The following is a 19869-nucleotide window of genomic DNA, read 5'->3' as shown; positions in this document are numbered from 1 at the left end:
AGTCATACAGAAGTCTGGGGGGCCAATTGTGACGTCCCCCAGTGGGGAGATTAGGGAAAAGTAGTTGCTGCACGTTGTTCAGGGATGAGGCAAAGAGATTGCAGCAAGGTTGACCCCATTGACAAAAAATTATTTCCATCACTTTGGGATTGAGAGACCACTTGTGACGTAGAAAAACAGACCTGCTTAGTTTGTCTGCTATCACATTAGAGCTCCCCAGACTATGCACTGCTATCAGGAAATGGTTGGAAGAAATTGCCCACTGCCATACTCTGAGTGCTTCTTGACAAAGAGGGTAAGACTTGGTTCCTCCCTGTTTGTTGAAGTACCAAACTACTGACATGTTGTCTGTTTGAACTGCAATAGTTCCTAGAGGAAGAACAGTTTGAAGGGCCTGTAACGCTAAAAGCACTGCTCTCATGTGTAAAACATTGATATGCATACTGGCCTTGATGGGGAACCAAGTACTTTGGACAGTACTGCCCAGATAACGCCCCTCCACCCCATCTGGGAGGCATCCGTGGTCACTATGGCCGTGGGTTGCGGTGGGACAAAGGAACGGCATAAAAGAATGTTTTCGAAGTGCATCCACCGCGCTAGATCTTTTTCTGCAAAGATTGGTGATTAAAATCTGATCCAACATAGGCTGGTGAAGTATTGACCACTGAGATGTAAGTAGCCATTGATGAATTTGCATATGAAATCTTGCCAGGGAACTAGAGTTATTGCAGCTGACATTTAACCTAGACTAAGACTAGATGGGCAGGTGCTTTTTCATTGTGTTGTATCTTTTGAACTTGTTCTCTGATTTTCAGTAATCTCAGTGGTGGAAGGGAGGATAAGCAAGTTCTTGTATTTAGCAATGTTCCGATGAACTCTAAACTTTGAGGTGTAGTCAAGTCAACTGCAATTTTTTGTATTTCACAATAATTCTTATATTTGAACAAGTCTGGAGAACGTAGTCTCTTGTTACTTGAAACAGATGAAACAGTCATCCAAATATGGAAACACCCGGAATCCTTACAGTCTCAAGTGAGCTGCTACTACTGCCATGCATTTGGTGAACACTCTGGGGGTTGTGGTGAGACCAAAATGTAGAACTCTGAACTGATAGTAACTGACTCCCAGCCTGAAGCAGAGGATCTTTCTGGAGTGCTTGTCCATTTTTATGTGGTAATAGGCATCCTAAAGGTCTATCAAGCACATCCAGTCATCCTTCTCCATAAATGGAAGAATGGACTGTACCGTGACCATCCAGAATGTTGTTTGCCAAACTGATTGGTTTAATAGTCTGAGATCCAAAATTGGTCTTTAGTGCCTTGTCTTTTTTGGCACTAAAAAGAATCTTGAGTAAGTTCCAGACTCCTTCTTGTCTGATGGGCCATCTTGGATGACTCATTTTTTTCAAGCGGTCTTTGGATCTCAAAGACTGCTGGTTCCCACTGACTGGGTGGAACATCAGGGATTTTTTTGAAAATGGAGAGGGAAGAGAAAAGGGAACAGCATAACCTCTGGATATAATTCTCTGCACCCAAGTATCTGATGTGATTTGTAACCAGGCGTTTTGGGGCAGGGAAAAGCATCCCCCGACTGCTCCACAGGAAGGCAATTGGGCTTCCATTCAGGAACAAAGATAAGGTTTCCCGGAAATAGAATCTTTGAGATCCTGATTTTGCGGGCCACCTCTGCCATGTGGGTGGCATCTTCCATCAGAGTTCCCCCTTCTGTCCCTAGGGGGAACTTCCACCACATGTGTCATGAAAAGGTCCTCTGGATTTTTTGAACATTTTCCACCAACTCTCTGACTCCTGGAAAAGGGTCTTTGAGGAGTGGAAAAATGCATGCCCAACCAGAAAGGGTCTTTCCATATTTCTCACACCTGGATAATGTTTCTCTAACCTTTGGGCCAAACAAGGATGATCTGTCAAAGGGTGCATTGACGAATGAAGACTTAAATAGTACTTCACAAAGTAACATCCAAGTGTGTTTCCTTATGGCTACGCCTGAACTTGCTGCTCTGGTAGTCCCTTCGGCTGCACGTGCAATGAGCCACATGGATGAATTAGATACAGACTCCATGGAAGCTAATTGAGAGGCAACTTTGTCTTGTACCTCCTCAGAAACATTTCCTGCCAGGTATCAGTGAGCTCCTCAATCAGATCCCTTTGAAGCCTGGTGAAATGTGCCAGAAAAATCAAAGACTGTAATGCAAACATTGATAAAGCAAAAATCTGCTTACCAAACCTAACCATAATCCAGGACTCTCTCTTGGGTAGATGGATAGAGGAACTTTCCTCAGCCAGTTCCTTTTTCTGGGCCACAGCTATGACCACTGCATTTACTGGTAAACCTTTTTCCCAAATTGTTTATCTTCTGGAGGGGATAAAATTTTGTCTGTCCACCAAGGGATATGTTCAATTCAGTCGGACACCTTCCACGCCCGCTAAGAAATTAAATTGAATAAGTTCATCAGTGGGCATACTCACCCAACAGGTAGATGGGTGAGTGCCAAAAGCCTGCAGATATACTGATTCCTCAAGGGCAGGGTTTTGGGACTTCGAATCATCCCTCTGTTTCAAAATTTCCAGGATGTCTCCAAGACATCTTCAGGGGGTGATCTGGGGGACCTTCTCTCTTCATCAAAATCAGTATCTTCGGTGATGGATTCCTCGGGTCTGTATCACCAAATTGAAAAGACCAGTAATCAAATGGCATTTCACATCGAAATGACATTCACTGAGGTGTTTACTGTGAGATCACAGTACAGTGAAAATTGGAAAATTTGCCCTTTCCTCACTGTAGTGCAATCTCGGAGTTCGTATATATAATTAGCAGGGGGGGGTGCAGCCCCCCACAACAGCGACTTCAATAAACGGCATTTTTAATGTAAATGCTATTAGATTACTGGTCTTTTCAATTTTGTGACATAGACCCGGGAAATCTAAGTGCTTCCTCTTGAACTAATTCTTCTGAGGGACCTCATCAGGGGGACAGTCTGGTGAGGTATCAGAAGAAGACAGAATCTGTATCTGAGTCTCCTGAGGTTTTAGCACTTGCTGTCCCAGTGGAGGAGCAGGCTGGATAAATGGGTTCGAGGAAGGAATATGCTTCGAAGAGAAGGGGGTCAACCATGTGGCTGAGGTAGGGAAGGCTCTCTCCATAGCCTCGAAGGCTGTGCCCCCCGAAGAGGAAAGAAAGCCCAGAACCAAGACAGATCACCTCGGGACCGAGGTCACTCTTCACTCCAATGAGACTGCCTCCGAGACAGAAGGCACAGCCGAACTGACCCTAGCCGAAACCCCAAGGTGCAGGGACTGCTCTGAAAAAATTGAAGTCGTCTCCTGCCACTTGGGGCCAACAGGGTAGGCACGGCTCCAGGAGGTCTCCAGGTCCAACAGAGCTTGAATCGGTAGTAGCGGAGACTGTAGGAACCGATGCAGCTGACGACAGACGACTCGAAGTTGTAATCTCCAAGGCCCCTGAGGAGGTTGGAAGAGTACTAGTCAAAGGGGTGAAAGACTGCTCAGCACTGAAGGAGTCAGAGCTGAGGGGACACCTGAAATTCCTCTTGTGACGATTGGGGAGAGATGGGCGAAAGCTGCCAGCCTAGTCAAATAGAATTTGATATATAAATCTGGCATTTGTAAATAAATGTAAAATACAGGCATGTTTTCTTGAGTGTAAAAGAATATTGTGAAATGTGGAACTGCAAAATATGTGACAACATTGCACTCTACTGGCCCAGTGAAGCATGTTGTGACCCTTTCATATTAGAATTTGGCTCCAGTGCGTCTGGATAAAGCTTTCAAGCCCATTGTTTTAAGGCTAAAGTTTATGACCAGAATTTACATGTGGAAGGTGCTTTATTGCTCTAATTTCTGTTAGAATATACATGTGAAATGCCTTGTATTGTTGTAAGTTCTGAGCAGGTGTTAGCTTGCTAAATAATGCAGTTTGTGGCCTGAGAACTCAGACCAGGTGTTAAGATGATGCAATATGAATACTGGGAAAACCTAAGTGTCAAAAATGATGGAATTTGGGAGGGCCTTAGAAACATGTTTGTTAGTAATGTTTAAATACTATTTCTCACAAGAGACTGGAAGCATTTTGACTTTGGACATCTAACTCAGCACTCTGCCTTATGTTCACATGTAAGTTTTAACACTGTGATTTCTTGTATCAATAATTAAAGCTAGTAAAGATTAATTAGGCATTTTTCTTTGAAATCAGACCTGTCCTACTGTATTATTTTAAGTTTCTGTGTGATCTCTGAACTCGTAGATATCTCTGTGGTGTAGTAGTTTTCTCTTTTGTTTTAATTATTTATTATTAAATATTTTTTAAACCTTCTACCTGTGGCTGGTTTGAGTAGAGATAAGCTCTAGAGTACATTGCATATTTACAGAGATTATTGTAATAGGCCAATCTAAAGTAAGCCTTGACTGTTAGTCATACTACCATTGGATTATAATAGTGCACAGTAATAATTGGACACCCTTTTAAGGGCCATTTAGTAGCTGATATTATTAGTTGGGTGGTGGCAGGGATTACTACTGTATGGTCTGGGTAAAGAGGCACAGCTGGAGAATCTGTGTCAGCCTTTCCCATGAGTGTCTGTGAAGTTGTATAAATACTTATCTCAAAGCGTGTGTGTGTTGTGTCAGCTACTTGGCAGGGACACAAAGCACTGGTTGGACAGAGAGGGTACTAGTGGTTCTAGCTTGCCCAGCTAGGCTGAGACCTGGACCCTATAGCTGTGCCAGTGGGGAGTCTTACTGGGGACCTGGTGAGCAAAGGAGCAACCAGCCCCAGAATGACTGTGATCTCTGATTGCACTTAAGGGAAATTGTACTTTACTGTGTGTATTCGTTATCCTTTCCTCTCTTCAAGGAGACAACCTCCCTGGTGTTAGTGGTGAGGATTAAGGCTCATTGATTGCTGAGCCAGGGCACGGTCATCACAAGTGGTAACAGTGGTGGGATTGAGGCTCCTTGATTGCTGGGCCAGGGCATGGTCATCACAAGTGTTTGGCAGTGGTGGGATCTACTTCACATACTAATTGGCTTGTAGTGGTGTGGGGTAGAGTGAATTCCTGTAGCTTATGTACAGTGATCTCTGAAAGTGTTTTGTAGTCTAAAACAGCCACACAGTGTATACTCAGAGTTCAGATCACAATTGTTTTATTTCTTTTGTTAGCTTAGTGTTAGGGTGAGCAGGCAGCATGTCAGCAGAACAGTATGGAAAGCTGACAAGGATCCAGCTGGCGGAGATGTGCCAGGCTAGGGGACTGGTGCATGGAAACCTGACTAAAGCAGACCTGATGGCAGCCTTGGTTACAGCTGCATCAGAAAACAGCAGCCTGGAGGACAATCAGACTGACAGTGGAGATACAATATCCTCGGAGAATGGACAGCTCAACCTTTCTGCAGTGGACTTAAAAATCCAGCTGGAGCTAAACAGACTTGAGTTGGAGGCCAAGTGTATGGAACTAGAAGCAGCCAAGAAAATGAGGAGTCTACAAGCTGAGCAAAATGAACGGCAGAGGAGGCATGAGAGGGAAATGCTGACTGTTCGTCAGAGTCATGCAGGTAATGGGGAAAGGAGTAACCGGACCCCGGAAGCACAAAAGGTCAGTAAATTTCTTCCACAGTTTAAAGAGGGGGATAATTTTGATAGCTTCATTCATATGTTTGAGTGGGTGTGTAAACAGTATGAAGTTGGCCAAGGGCTCTGGGTACAGTTCCTGACCCCCTTACTCCATGGTAAAGCTGTAACTTCTTTTAGCAAAAATGCATGACACTGACTGTCTTGATTATACTGCTGTAAAAACATTTATTAGAAAGTTTTAAGCTAACACCTGAAATGTATAGGAAAAAGTTTTGTGAGCACAGATGCACGGCAGATGAAGATGTATGTGAATATGTTGCTGAACTGAGCACTAATTTTCATAGTTGGGTGAGTGGATGTCAGCTCACCACTTTTGAAGGGCTGGCAGACCTTTTGGTAAGGGAACAAGTCCTTAGCACATTGCCTGAGGACATGAGGATCTGGTTAGCTGACAGACAGTGTGCTACTTCAGAGGAGTTGGGGAAGAAGGAAGACCTATACCTGGCCAGCAGGGCAGCCCTGCACAGGAAGGGGACCCCCAGTACTGCTCATGGGTGTAAAGGAACCCATGATGGGCAGCACAGACTGCCCCAATAGAATCTGTCAGTAGCAGGGGAAGCCACTAGTCCAGGTACACGTCCAGGAGCTAGGGTTAAATGTTTTGAATGCAACCAGTGGGGCCATGTGGCATACAGATGTCCACGTAGGCAAGGTGGGGAACCAAAGGTGATGGAGCCAGTAAGTGGTAAAGACAAAATGCCAACAGTAGGTTGTCTTGAGACAACAGGGGTATGGAACTACCATCCTGCAGATGTCCTGAGAGCGAAGGATTTGGATGAGGCAGTACTATGAACTTATGCAGTTACATGCAGTGAGGCTAGGAGACAAGCGTGTGGGTCTGTAGACAGACTGCATACTTGCAGCCAGGACTGCTGAGGTGGTTACTTCAGGGAGGAAGCTATGCTGTAGCAGTGAGACTGAATGTGAGCCACAGCTGCTTGTGGGTACTGATGTTCCCTTGGACAGGGTAACTGCAAAGGTAGAGGTGAGTAGTAGTACCCAGGCTGACAGTGAGGCACCGCTGCCAGAGGATGCCAGACTTCCTGTGGAGGGGGAGCTGGGAAGGGTTACAAGGAGGGAGTTGAGACAGGCACAGCTCTCAGACCCTACACTGCAAGGCCTGAGGCAGGTAGCTAGGGAGGCACCTGATTCTCAAGGGAAGGGGGAGTCTGTATACTGGAACCAAGGGTTATTGTACAGAGAGTTGACCCCTGAGGGAGGGCTAGAACGTGAGAGAGTACAGCAGTTGGTAGTGCCTAGAGTTTACCGTCTGGCACTTCTAGCCACAGTCCATGATACTCCCTTTTCAGGTCAAAACGTACAAAGAGGCGGATTATGCAGAACTTCTATTGGCCTGGAATTTCCAGAGATGTAACAGGGTACTGCAGGACCTGTGAGCAGTGCCAAAAGGTAGGCAAGGCAGGAGACAAGGTGAGAGCTCCTTTGATGCCTTTGCCTGTGATTGAGGAGCCATTTCAGAGGGTAGCTATGGATATTGTGGGTCCTCTGAGTACCCCAAGTCCCACAGGGAAAAAGTATATCCTAGTGATTGTAGACTATGCTACATGATACCCTGAGGCAGTGGCTTTGTCGTCCATTGAGGCAGAGAAGGTGGCAAATGCTTTGCTAGAGATTTTCAGCAGGGTAGGTTTCCCAAAGGAAATACTGTCTGACAGAGGTGCCTATTTTATGTCAGACCTGCTGGCTTGTCTGTGGAAATCCTGTGGGGTGAAGCACATGAAGACCACCCCCTGCCATCCCCAGACTAATGGTCTTGTTGAGAGGTTAACCTCTACAATCAAGTCCATGCTACAGGCATTTGCAGATTAGTTTAAGAAGGAGTGGGACAAATATTTTCCCCATCTGTTGTTTGCTTACAGAGGGGTTCCCCAGGAATCCACAGGTTTTTCACCCTTTGAGTTGCTGTATGGCCATAGGGTGAGGGGACCTCTAGATTTAATTTGAGATGAGTGGGAAGGTGAGTGTGAGTCTCACAAGGAGTCTGTTGCGGCATATGTCCTGAACCTCAGGACAAGGGTCAGGGAACTCATGGGCCTGGCCCAGGAGAACCTGGCAGAAGCCCAACAACAGAAAAAGGTGTGATATGAGAGGAATGCTCGAGCTAGAGAATATGCTGTGGGCAGCAGGTAATGGTTCTCATTCCTGTCAGACACAACAAGCTGCAAGCAGCTTAGGAGGGACCCTACAAGTTGGTAAGAAAGGTAATTAGAAGTTATGTACTCACCATAACGTTCCATCTGAGTAGGTGACTTCATTTGGATGCAACCTGTGGGTATCGGATCCGACCTCGGATCCGAGCTGGCATTTCAAAAGCTTAGGCTCCGAGCTCCTAGCTCCTCCCTCTTACCCATAACCCCTTGCCAAGCCCTGACTCACCTTAGATTGAGTTTGCCTCAAAAATACTGACTACAGTACATGAAAAACAGCATAAATACTCGCTCTATAAAGGCCAGGGGGATGGAGGGGGGGATGGTTGCATCCAAATGAAGTCACCTACTCAGATGGAACGTTATGGTGAGTACATAACTTCTAAATCTGAAGTAGGCAGACTTCATTTGTCTGCAACCTGTGGGACAGAGTCCCCAGCTACCTGAATCTTGGGCGGCCGTCATGGAAGGATGTTTCGGAGCACCGCTGAGCCAAAGGATGCTCTTCCTCTGGAAACAACATCCACCTTGTAATGAGAAATAAAGGTATGAGGCGAGGCCCAAGTAGCTGCCAAGCAGATATCATCCAATGAAACACGTGACTTAAAAGCGGCTGACGTGGAGACTGCCCTAGTAGAATGAGCCGTAACCCTCTGAGGAGCAGGTCTACCTGAAGTGTCATAAGCCTGCAGAATACAGTTAGCAATCCACCTAGATAGTGTGACTTTAGACACTGCTTTACCCAAAGCAAATTTAGCAAAGGAGACGAACAGCTGATCTGATTTCCTGTGACCAGCTGTTCTGTGAACATAAAAACGTAATTGTCTATGAACATCCAAGGAATGCAATTTGTATTCTCCTTTGTTTGAGTACTTGGGAAAAAAAACACAGGTAAATTGATTGATTGGTTAATATTAGATTCAGAAGAGACCTTCGGAAGAAAAGATGGATTGGTCCTGAGGCACACCCTATCAGGAAAGAAAGAAAGGTAAGGCGTTGACGATAGAGCCTGAAGCTCAGACACTCTTCTGGCAGAAGTGATAGCTACCAAGAAGGCAGTCTTCCATGAAAGGTACTTTAGATCTGTAGAAGCTGCAGGCTCGAATGGAGGAGCAGTAAGGGCTTGCAGAACTAACGATAAGTCCCAAGGTGGTACAACCTCCTTGACTGGAGGCCTCAACAAAAAAATTCCTTTGAGAAAGGTTTTGCATAATTTCGCCGTCATGAGGGGAGCTGTCTCATGACCAATGTGGTAATGTGAGATGGCTGCCAATTGTACCTTAATCATGGAAGAACTTGCCCCTTGGTGAAAGAGGTCTGTTAAAAAATCCAGCACTGCTGACATAGGTGCTGAGAAAGGATCCAAAGTTCTCTGTACCGCCCAAATAGAGAATCTCTTCCATTTACTCCGATAAACCTGCCTGGTGGAAGGTTTATGAGCTGCCACTAAGATGGCTTTGACCGGTGATGAGATACCGGGAGTCCTAATCAAGGATGGAACTGGAGCAGCCAAGCTGTCAATTTCTGGGTGCGCAGATTGGGAACCGCAATCCCCAGAGGGTGGGAGATGAGATCCGGAATCGGATCCAGAATCCAGGGTGGATTGATTTTGTGAGACCATACAAAGGGGAACCAGGGTTAACGAGGCCAGAACGGGGCAATGAGAATCATTCTGCTCCCCAAACTGTTGGCTTTCTGCAGAAGCCTCTGCATCAGAGGTAGTGGAGGGTAGGCATAAAGGAGACCGGGAGGCCAAGCATGCACCAGCGCATCTCGGGAATTCCCCTGGTGGGGGAAGGAGAGCGAAGAAATTGTCGTATTTGGCGTTTGAGGGAGAGGCAAAAAGATCGCAACAGGGTTGCCCCCAAACGGCAAAAATCTTCTTCGCTACCTGAGGATTGAGAGACCACTCGTGAGGTGACAGAATGGTGCGACTGAGTTTGTCCGCAAGGATTTTGGATTTTCCCGGAATGTGCGTTGCTACCAGAAAGCGTTTGGTGGAAATTGCCAATTCCCAGACTCTCATGGCCTCTCGACAAAGGGGATAGGACCTGGTTCCTCCCTGTTTGTTGATGTACCAGACTACCGACATGTTGTCTGTCTGAATTGCAATAGTCCCTGAAGGAAGAATGTGGTGAAGTGCTTGCAACGCTAGGAGCACCGCCCTCATTTCCAGGACATTTATATGCAACGATGTCTCTGTGGGGTTCCACGTGCCTTGGACAATCTTTCCCGCAGAATGCCCCCCCACCCGAGGCAGGAAGCGTCCGTGGTCACTGTGGCTCGGGGAAAAGCAGCACAAAAGGTCTCCTGACAGGGGCTCCGGAGACAGAAGCCACCAAAGAAGGGAATCCTTGCACGCTTTGCTGACCGCTATCGGAGAGTTGAGAGAGGAACTGAGAGGGACCATTGAACTTGAAGGGTCCATTGAAGAACCCGCATGCGTGGCGCGCATGAATAAGAAGCGGAATAGCTGCCGCCATCGAACCTAGGGCCCTCAGGACCGAAGCTGCAGTCGGAAATGGTTGCAGGACCGCTGCTACATGACACTTCAGGTTGGCAATTCTGTCTGGAGTGAGGAAGGCTCGCATTGACCTGGTGTTTAGCCTTCCTCCTATGAAATCTATAACTTGTGTGGGATGCAGCAAAGATTTCTCCCAGTTGACAGTGATGCCCAACCTTGGGGCTAGTCGAAGAAAGTAGTCCCTGGCTGAGCACAGAAGATGCCTTGATGATGCTGTCAGGAGCCAGTCGTCCAGGTACGGAAAGACCTGCAATCCCTGGAGTCTCAGGTGGGCCGCTACAACAGCTAAGACCTTGGTGAACACCCTGGGGGCTGAGGTGAGACCAAAGGGAAGGGCCCTGAACTGATAATGACTGGCTCCCAGCCAGAAGCGAAGAAACCTCCTGGACCGTTTGTCCATGCGAATGTGGTAGTACGCGTCCTTGAGGTCTATGGAGCACATCCAGTCGTTCTCCCTCAAGAGGGGCAGAATAGATTGAAGGGTGACCATCCGGAACTTTGCTTGGTTACTGACAGGTTCAGCAGGGAAAGATCTAAGATCGGTCTTAAGTCCCCGTTTTCTTTGGCACTAAAAGAACCTGGAGTAAAACCCTGACCCGGTTTGCTCTGGGGACGACTGGATAGCTCTTTTTTCTAGCAGCTGTCCAATTTCGATAGCTGCTGCCTCCCTTTGGTCGGGTGGAACATCTGGGAGGCTGCGAGATCTGGGAACCTTGTATAGGGGAATTGAATAACCTCTGGATATCACACGAAGCACCCAACGGTCTGTTGTGATGGACTCCCAAGAAGTCAGGTGCCTCGAAAAACACCTCCCGACTGCCTCCAGAGACGGACAGCCGGGCAACCCTTCAGGGCTGCTGCGTGGGTCTATCAGAGAAAGGTTCTCTGGACCCAAAGTTGCTAGGAGCCCCCCTGCCTCTAGGACGGCGACCTCCCCGTCCTCTTCTGCCACGGAAGGACTGGTTATCCGGAGCAGGTTGGGACTGCTGCGATTTCCGGAACCACATCTTCTTCTGTCCCTTTTGGTTCTTCGAGAAGGACCTCTTGGGAGCTGAGAAGCGGACTCCGACGGCAGACAGCGTCTTCCCGTCCTTTTCGCTCTGGACTAATGTTTCGCGAACAGTCTTGCCAAACAAGGCAGAACCATCGAAGGGGCATTCGCGAAGGTCGCCTTGAAGGGCTCTGCAAAATCACAGTGGCGGAGCCAGGCCTGTCGCCTCATGACTAGGCCTGCTCCGCTGGCTCTAGCGGCTCCCTCAGTAGCGTGAGAAAGCAGCCGCATAGATGTATTGGAAACTGATCTGATAGTGGCCATTCGGGTGGAGTATACTTGTTTATCCTCACTCGACATGGACTCTGGGGGAGATGCAGCGTATTCTTTAATCAGATCCCGCTGCATCCTGATGACGTGTGCCATGTAGTTCAGCGCTCTCAAAGAGAAGGTTGCTGAACTGAAAACTCGCTTCCCAATGCAATCCATCGAGCGGGACTCCTTGCCCGGAGGATGCATAGAGGGACTCTCCTGGGCCAACTCCCTCTTAGTGGCTGCAGCCATCATCATGGCATCTACTGGGGGGCCTTTGTTCCAGTGAGTGCGGTCCGCCGGAGGGGAAAGGATGCGGTCAGGACGCTTAGGTACAGGCTCAACGGTGTCCGGATCCTTCCACGCTCTGATGGATATAAGGTCCACCAGAGGGTCGGCAGGAGGGGACACCCAAGAGGTAGATGGGCCCGCCTCGAATGCCTCCAAGAACACAGACTCGTCTGAGGAGGCCTTGGGGGCAGACCACCCCCCCCTGATCCTCAACATTTCCATAATGTCTCCAAATGAGACGTCTTCAGGGGGTGACCTTGGGGAGCCCTCCTCCACATCCAAGTCTGTGTCTCCGGTAATGGACTCGGGGGAGGCCATGTGCCACCTTTTGCACTTACGCCGAGGTACTTCTCGGGGCTGTCCGAGGAGTACTCTTCCGCAGCTGGATGTTCCAAGGGAACTACTTGGGACATCGAGGCGGGCTGTCCCTGGGACCGGCTGGTGGGGCCTGGCCCAACTGCAAGGGAGTGCGGGATGGAGCCGTGGCAGGGACCGGGGTCCGTAGTCCTCAACAGTGCCCTTTCCACTACGTGAAGGCCGAGGGAAAGCCAGCTTCTCTAAACCCCGAGCCGACCCCACTCGGATCCGACGACGGATCGGAGCCGGAGCGAACGCCGGATCCGAGACCGTGTGCTCCGACCTGGACGGAGCCGAAGACACACCAGCTCCCTCGGATCCGAGGCTCAGTCCTCGGCTCCGAGAGGTCGGGTCCGGCACCAAGCACTCAAGGGATGGGACGGATCCGAGGTGCGCCGACCTATCGGATCCGACCCACCCCGGATCCAACTCTGCCCGGCGCCGACAGCTCGAACCCGTGGTATGGGTCGGAGAAGGAGCCAAAGGCGAAAGGGTCAAGCCCCTCCCGGATGGGGGCTAGGAGCACTCCCATTTGCATTTGGGCCTGGATGAATTTCCTCATCATCCGGTCCATATCTGCTTCACTCATAGAAAAAGTGGATCTGGTGGAGGCCACCAAGCGGACCTAGAGAGCCTCGGGGACCTCGCTGAAGGGCTAGCCTCCTCCTCCTCGGGCCCAGGAGAGAACCGAGGGGAGTGGAGCCAAGGAGGAGGAAAGCTAGAAGGCACAGGGGGCCCGCAGACGGAGGAGCCAAACTGGAGGTTTCGGCTCTCCGTTTGTGGTGCCTCTCCTGTGCCTCTCCTTCTCTCTCTCCCTAGAAGACTCTCTCCTCCGGCATCTTAGAGGAGGTTGAGTCCCAGCCGGAGGAGGAGAGCCCACAGCAACAGCTTGCTGAGTAGAAGGGGCAGAAGCCAAGCGGTATCTGGGGGAGAAGTCCCGCCAGCACCAGCTTCGACCTCCGCTCCCTCAAAGCTCGGGGGTTGAACCCTGCACAAATGGTACAACCAGATGACAGGTGTTCAACCCCCAAACATTTAACGCACCGAATGTGGCCATCCGCTGGGGACAGCTTATGGCCACACTCGGTACATTTAGAGAATACAGCCTTATGGGCTTCGGACATGATAAGCCCTAAAAGGCCTAAAACAACACACACACACAAACTACGCAAAAACCCGTGAAAAGTTAAAAATAAAGAGAGAGGAAAGCCTACACACTCAACACTAAATAATTAAGAGAAAAAAAGTTGAGATTTTTTAAACTTTTTCTGTCAGAAATAACTTATCTGCACCAAAAAACGCCAGGAGCTCAAGAATCCGTCGCAACTTGAAAGCGGCAAACGAAATCTGAGGTCAGTCAGGGCTCGGCAAGGGGTTATCGGTAAGAGGGAGGAGCTAGGAGCTCGGAGCCTAAGCTTTTGAAATGCCGGCTCGGATCCGAGGTCGGATCCGATACCCACAGGTTGCAGACAAATGAAGTCTGCCTACTTCAGATGTGATGTTAACTACATGGTGTAAGTGCTAGGCAGATGGCAGGGGCACAAATTGTACCATGTTAACATGATGAAACCTTACCATGATAGGGAAGCCCTTGTGCAGAGCATTTGCAGTGGCTTGCAGGAAGTGTCTGAGAGAGATCTTATGACAGATCTCCTCAGTGAGGCTCGGGCTGACACCTCAGTGGAAGGGGTAGCAATGTCCCAGCAGCTATCTCCTACTTAGGTACAAGAAATCCGAGCAGTGTTACAGGAGTTTGGGGGCATGTTGACCGGGAAACCAGGGAGCACCCACCTGGTGCAGCACCAGGTGGCTACAAAACCCCAAAGGCCTATCAAGCAGGCCCCTTAAAGGGTGCCTGAGAGAGTCAAACAGACTCTGAGGAAAGAGGTACAGAAGATTCTGGAACTAGGAGTGATTCAGGAGTCCAACAGTCCCTGGGCCTCCCCAGTGGTACTGGTGCCAAAGAAGGATGGCAGCACCAGGTTCTGTGTGGATTACAGGAAATTAAACAGTCACGCAGAGGCAGATGCTTACCCCATGCCTAGGACAGATGAGGCCTTAGAGCACCTGGGTGGGGCTAAGTATCTTACAACCACTGATCTTACCATTCCCCCTTCCCTTGAGAATCAGGTGCCCTTAACTCCCAGTGCCAGAGAGACGTCGGCCTTTGTAACTGCCTTTGGCTTGTTTGAGTTCACAAAGATGCCCTTTGGGATGAAGAATGTCCCAGCAACTTTCCAGAGGCTGGTAGATCATATCTTAGCAGGAGCAGGAGGGTTTGCCCTTGCTTACATGGATGAATAGTGCTATCTACTGCCATTCCTGGCAACAGCACTTTCAGCATGTCAGGGAGGTGCTGGGCAGACTACAGAGGGCAGGATTGACCATTAAGCCGAGAAAATACCAGGTGGATATGTCAGAGGTCTCCTACCTAGGACATAGAGTGGGGAGTGGTAAGATAAGGCCAGAACCTGCCTAAGTGGAAGACACTCAGGCATGGCCTGCACCTGTTACCAAAAAGCAGGTGAGGGCATTCTTAGGGACAGCAGGGTACTACAGAAAGTTCGTTCCCAATTATAGTACCATAGCTACTCCCCTCACAGACCTGACAAGGAAGAACAGGCCAGATAAGGTAGTGTGGACCACAGCATGTGAGCAGACATTTCAGAAACTTAAGGAAGCTTTGGGAGGACCCCCCTGTGTTAGCCAGTCCAGACTATAGCAAATAATTTGTTGTGCAGGTGGATGCTTCAAACTATGGGGTGGGGGCTGTACTTAGCCAGATTTCTTCAGAGAGAGAGAAGAGCACTCAGTGGTTTATCTCACTCGTAGGCTCCAACCCCGGGAGGAATGCTATGCAGCGGTAGAAAATAAGAAGTTATGTACCTACCATAACGTTCCATGTTAGTTGTCTTCTTCTCGCCTTCTTTCTTGCTGGATGGGTTCGGAGCCGATCCTCGGCTCCGACTCGGCCAATACTAAAGCTCGAGAGCTAATTCCAGCGGCTCGAGGCTCCCCTATATCCCACAATGCTAGGCAGTAACTACTCAGATCTCGTTTGATAGCTATACCAAGCAATCATAGTCTCCAAAGAATGGAGTAGGGAAACCTACCTCAAAACAATCTGCGTAAAAAAATATTGCAGATCACAGCAAGGATAAAAGAGGTGGAAGAACGTGTGGGAATGACAACTTCCAAAGGAAGAACACAAACTGAATTCCTGTCGGTCTGTCCAGGCTTGGGGGAAGGAGGGTGGGACGCAAGAAAAAAGGCGAGAAGAAGACAACTAACATGGAACGTTATGGTAGGTACATAACTTCTTAATGTTAAGTTGTCAATCTCGCCTTCATTCTTGCTGGATGGGACCGCGTCCCTAGCACCTTATCCCGGGTGGCCTATCGGAACAGACTCTTGAGAACAGTGGAACCAAAATTGGCATGGCTTCTGGAAACCATGTCCAATTTGTAATGTGAAATGAATGTATCAGGAAAAGCCCAGGTGGCTGCTGCACAAGTGGAATCTATTGGCAGCCTATCCTGAAAAGCTACGGATGTAGCTAATGCCCTAGTTGAATGAGCTCTAGGTCTTGAGGGTAGTTTCTGATGTCTAATCTCATAGATGAAGGTAATTGTAGTGGTGAGCCATCTAAAGAGGGATACTTTAGTAACTGGAAGGCCCAATTTCCCTTCCGCATATGACAGAAACAATTGATTAGATTTCCTGAATTGTTTAGTCCTGTCTAAGTAATATCTAAGTTGGCGATGAACATCCAAGAAATGTAGATTTTGTTCGGATCACATCGAATACTTAGGGAAAAAGACGGGGAGATCAATAGTTTGGTTTAGGTTAATTTGAGAGGAAACTTTAGGCAAAAAGGATGGATTAGTACGGAGGGATACCCTGTCTTTGTGAAACACTAAGGAAGGAGGACTACTGCACAGAGCATGGAGTTCAGATACCCTTCTCGCTGAAGTTATAGCTACCAGAAAAAGTGTCTTCCAAGAAAGCAACTTCAAAGAACATGAAGCCGCCGGTTCGAAGGGGGGAAGAATTAAAGATGCCAGAACCAAGTTCAAGTCCCATTGAGGCGGGGGATGTTTGATTGGAGGTTTGAGAAGAAATACGCCCTTTAAAAAGGCTTTACAGAGTTTGTGAGCCATGATGCTAGACTCTGAAACACCAACATGAAAATTTGATATAGCAGCCAATTGAACTCTAATGGTAGATGCAGAAGATCCTAAATGAAAGAGTTTTGCTAGAAAGTCTAGAATAGTCTGGATAGGTGCAGTAAAGGGATCTATGTTTCTTGATGTTGCCCAAAGGGAGAAGCGTTTCCATTTGCTATTATAAATCTTCCGGGCAGAAGATTTATGAGAGGCTATCAAAATATCTCGGACCGAGCGAGATATTGCGGGAAGCCTGGCAAAGGTTGGAATCGGAGAAACCACGCTGTGAGGTTCAGAGAGGGCAGAGATTGGTGCAGCTGACCGGATTGGTGGGTTATCAGATCTGGTACTGGGTCCAGATGCCAAGGCTGCTCCAAAAGGTAATGATGAAGAAAGGGAAACCATATCTGTCGAGGCCAGTAAGGGGCAATGAGGATCATTGTCACTCTCAAGGCGATGGCTTTCTGAATTAGTTGAGATATCAGCGGAAAGGGGGGAAAGGCATATAGAAGTCCCCGGGGCCAATCGTGGACTAGAGCGTCTCTGGTGGGATGGCCTGGTAACGGGAAGAGAGTGAAGAAGTCGTGACACTTGCTGTTTTGGGGAGTAGCAAAAAGATCGCAGCAAGGCTGGCCCCATCTTAGGAATACTTCTTCTAGAACTGATTTCTTTAGAGACCACTCGTGGGGCATGAGAATTGCTCTGCTCAATTTGTCTGCAATAACGTTGGATTTCCCGGGAATGTGCGTTGCTATCAGAAAACGCTGAGAAGAGATCGTCCATTGCCAAAGTCTGAGTGCCTCTCGACATAAAGGGTATGATCTGGTTCCGCCTTGTTTGTTGATGTACCACACTACGGACATGTTGTCCGTTTGAATTGCAATAGTCCCAGTGGGAAGAGAGTCGTGAAGGGCTTGCAACGCTAAAAGCACTGCTCTCATCTCTAAGACGTTTATGTGCAAGTGGCACTCAAAAGGTTGCCACGTGCCCTGGACTGTCCTGCCCTGATAATGCCCCCCCACCCGATCAGGGAGGCATCTGTTGTCAACGTGGGGACAGGGGGGGGGGGGAGTGAAGGGTCTTCCTCGGAGAAGCTGAGGTGATGTGATCCACCAAGACAGTTATTTCTTGCATGATTGGGTTATCAAAATGGTATGGAACATCGGGAGCTGTTGAAAGGACCACTCAGTAAACAGCATCCATTGGAGGATCCTCATGTAAAAGCGAGCTAAGGGGAGAAGGGGAATAGCTGCTGCCATGAGTCCTAACACCTTCAAAACTAGTCTGGCTCTGACTTTGTTGCATTGTAAGAGAAGGGAAACTTAGTTCCGAATGTCTGACACTCTCTGCTCTGTGAGTCTGGCTGAAAGATTGAGTGTGTCTAAGATGGCGAATAAAAAGGTACTAGATTGACAAGGCGACAAGGCAGATTTTTCGAAATTTATCGAAATGCCTAGAGCTTGGCAAGATCGGATGGTGAAGTCCCTGGATAGAAGAAGGTGATGTCTGGTGGTAGCGGTAAGGAGCCAGTCGTCTAAATATGGAAACACCTGGAATCCTTGACGTCTCACGTGAGCCGTGACCACTGCCATGCATTTGGTAAACACACGGGGGGCTGTAGTGAGACCAAAGGGCAGGTCCCTGAACTGGTAGTGACTGGCTCCCAGCCTGAAGCGGAGATATCTCCTGGAGCGTCTGTTCATCTTGATGTGGTAGTACGCGTCCCGAAGATCTATCGAGCACATCCAATTGTCCTGACCCAAGAAGGGTAGAATGGACTGTAGCATGACCATCCGGAATTTTGTTTTCCTGACAAACTTGTTTAAGTAGCTGAGATCCAGTATGGGTTTCCAGTCCCCTGTTTTTTTTTGGCACCAAAAAGAATTTGGAGTAGATTCCGGATCCTTGCTGGTCTGCTGGGACTGGTTGGATAGCTCTTTTTGATAGCAGCTTTGAAATTTCTAATGCTGCTTGTTCCCTTAGACCGGGTGGAATGTCTGGAAGGGATCTTTTGGATTGGGATGGGATGTGAACAAAGGGAATTTTGTAACCCTCGGATATGATCGACTGTACCCATTTGTCTTGAGTAAGGGAAAGCCAGGCTTTTGGGTACAGGGATAATCTTCCCCCGACTGCCTCCGAAGATGGACAGCCGGGCAGCCCATCAGGGATGCTGACACGGTTTGTCAGAGAACATTTCTCTGCTACCCTGGTTTTGCGGACCTCCTCTGCCTCTAGGGCGGCGTCTATTATTATTCCCCCCTCTGCCTATAGAGGGGAATCGGCCTTGTGCGTCAGATGAGACTCCCTGGGATTGTTTGCGGAACCACATCTTTCCTCCCCTCTGACCTTTGGGATAGGGTCTAGAAGGGGTAGAAAAATGGACTCCTACAGCAGAGAGAGTCTTATCTTCTACCTCGCACCTGGTCAATGTATCCTTCACCTGTGGACCAAACAAGGATGATCCATCAAAGGGAGAATTGGTGAAGGACGCCTTGAAAGGGTCCGCAAAGTTACATAGCCGCATCCAGGCGTGACATCGTAAGGCAACACCTGTGCCTACGGCTCTACTCGCCCCATCTGCAGCATATGATATCAGCCGCATGGAGGAGTTAACGATGGAATTCAGGGTTGCCAACTGGGAGTTCATTGTGTCTTTGAACCCCCTCAGCTGTAGGATCCTTTATCAGTTCACCCATGTCCTTGAGTAAATCTCTCTGGAGACGAGTGAAATGGCATAAGTAAATCAGCGAACACATCGAAAAGGTCGCTGATGAGAACATCTGCTTGCCGTACCTGTCCATGGTCCTAGATTCCTTATTAGGAGGATGGACAGGAACCGAAGGATCAGCTAACTCCTTCTTAGTGGCCGCAGCCACCACCATGGCATCAACCGAGACACCTTTGGATAAAAAATCTTTATCTCTAGGGGCAGTAATAAATTTAGATAGTCTCCTCGGGGTGGGTTCCACTGAATCAGGTGCCGTCCAAGCCTTCCTTGCCACCACTTCCATAAGGGGGTCAAAGGAAGGGGACACCCAGGAGGTAGAAGGGCGAGAGCAAACCGCCTCAAGATACACTGACTCATCCTCCGAAGGGTTAAGGGCTGGCCAGTTCCCCCTCTGTTTCAGGATCTCAAGGATGTCAGCAAACGAGACATCCTCATAGGGGGATCGAGGGGAACCTTCGGATTCCTCTAAGTCAGTGTCAGAGGTGATAGACTCAGGGGAGTCAATGTGCTTCCTCTTGCACTGCCTCTTCCTTGGGAGATCTCTTGCCGGGTCAGGAGAGGCCTTGGAAGAGGAGGAAATTCCCAATGGGGAAACTTGAGGAGTTGGCTCTCTGCGGTCTAAGACAAGGGGGTGAGTAGAAATCACCGCAGGCACTGTAGAT

The 19869-nt window shown here is 48.6% G+C and overlaps 1 protein-coding gene across 1 annotated transcript in view; it reads right to left on the bottom strand.

Moving 5' to 3' along the window:
- Window positions 1-19869, bottom strand: part of LOC122800226 (dynein axonemal heavy chain 17-like) — a 17083451-nt gene that overhangs the window by 16841635 nt on the left and 221947 nt on the right. The window lies entirely within an intron of this gene.

This window comes from Protopterus annectens, chromosome 4.part0, assembly GCF_019279795.1.
Source record: "Protopterus annectens isolate FY-2018-M chromosome 4.part0, PAN1.0, whole genome shotgun sequence".
In the NCBI taxonomy this organism is placed as follows: Eukaryota; Metazoa; Chordata; order Ceratodontiformes; family Protopteridae; genus Protopterus; species Protopterus annectens.
Note: the sequence above shows the minus strand (reverse complement) of the source record. Positions and strands in the feature narration are given on the sequence as shown.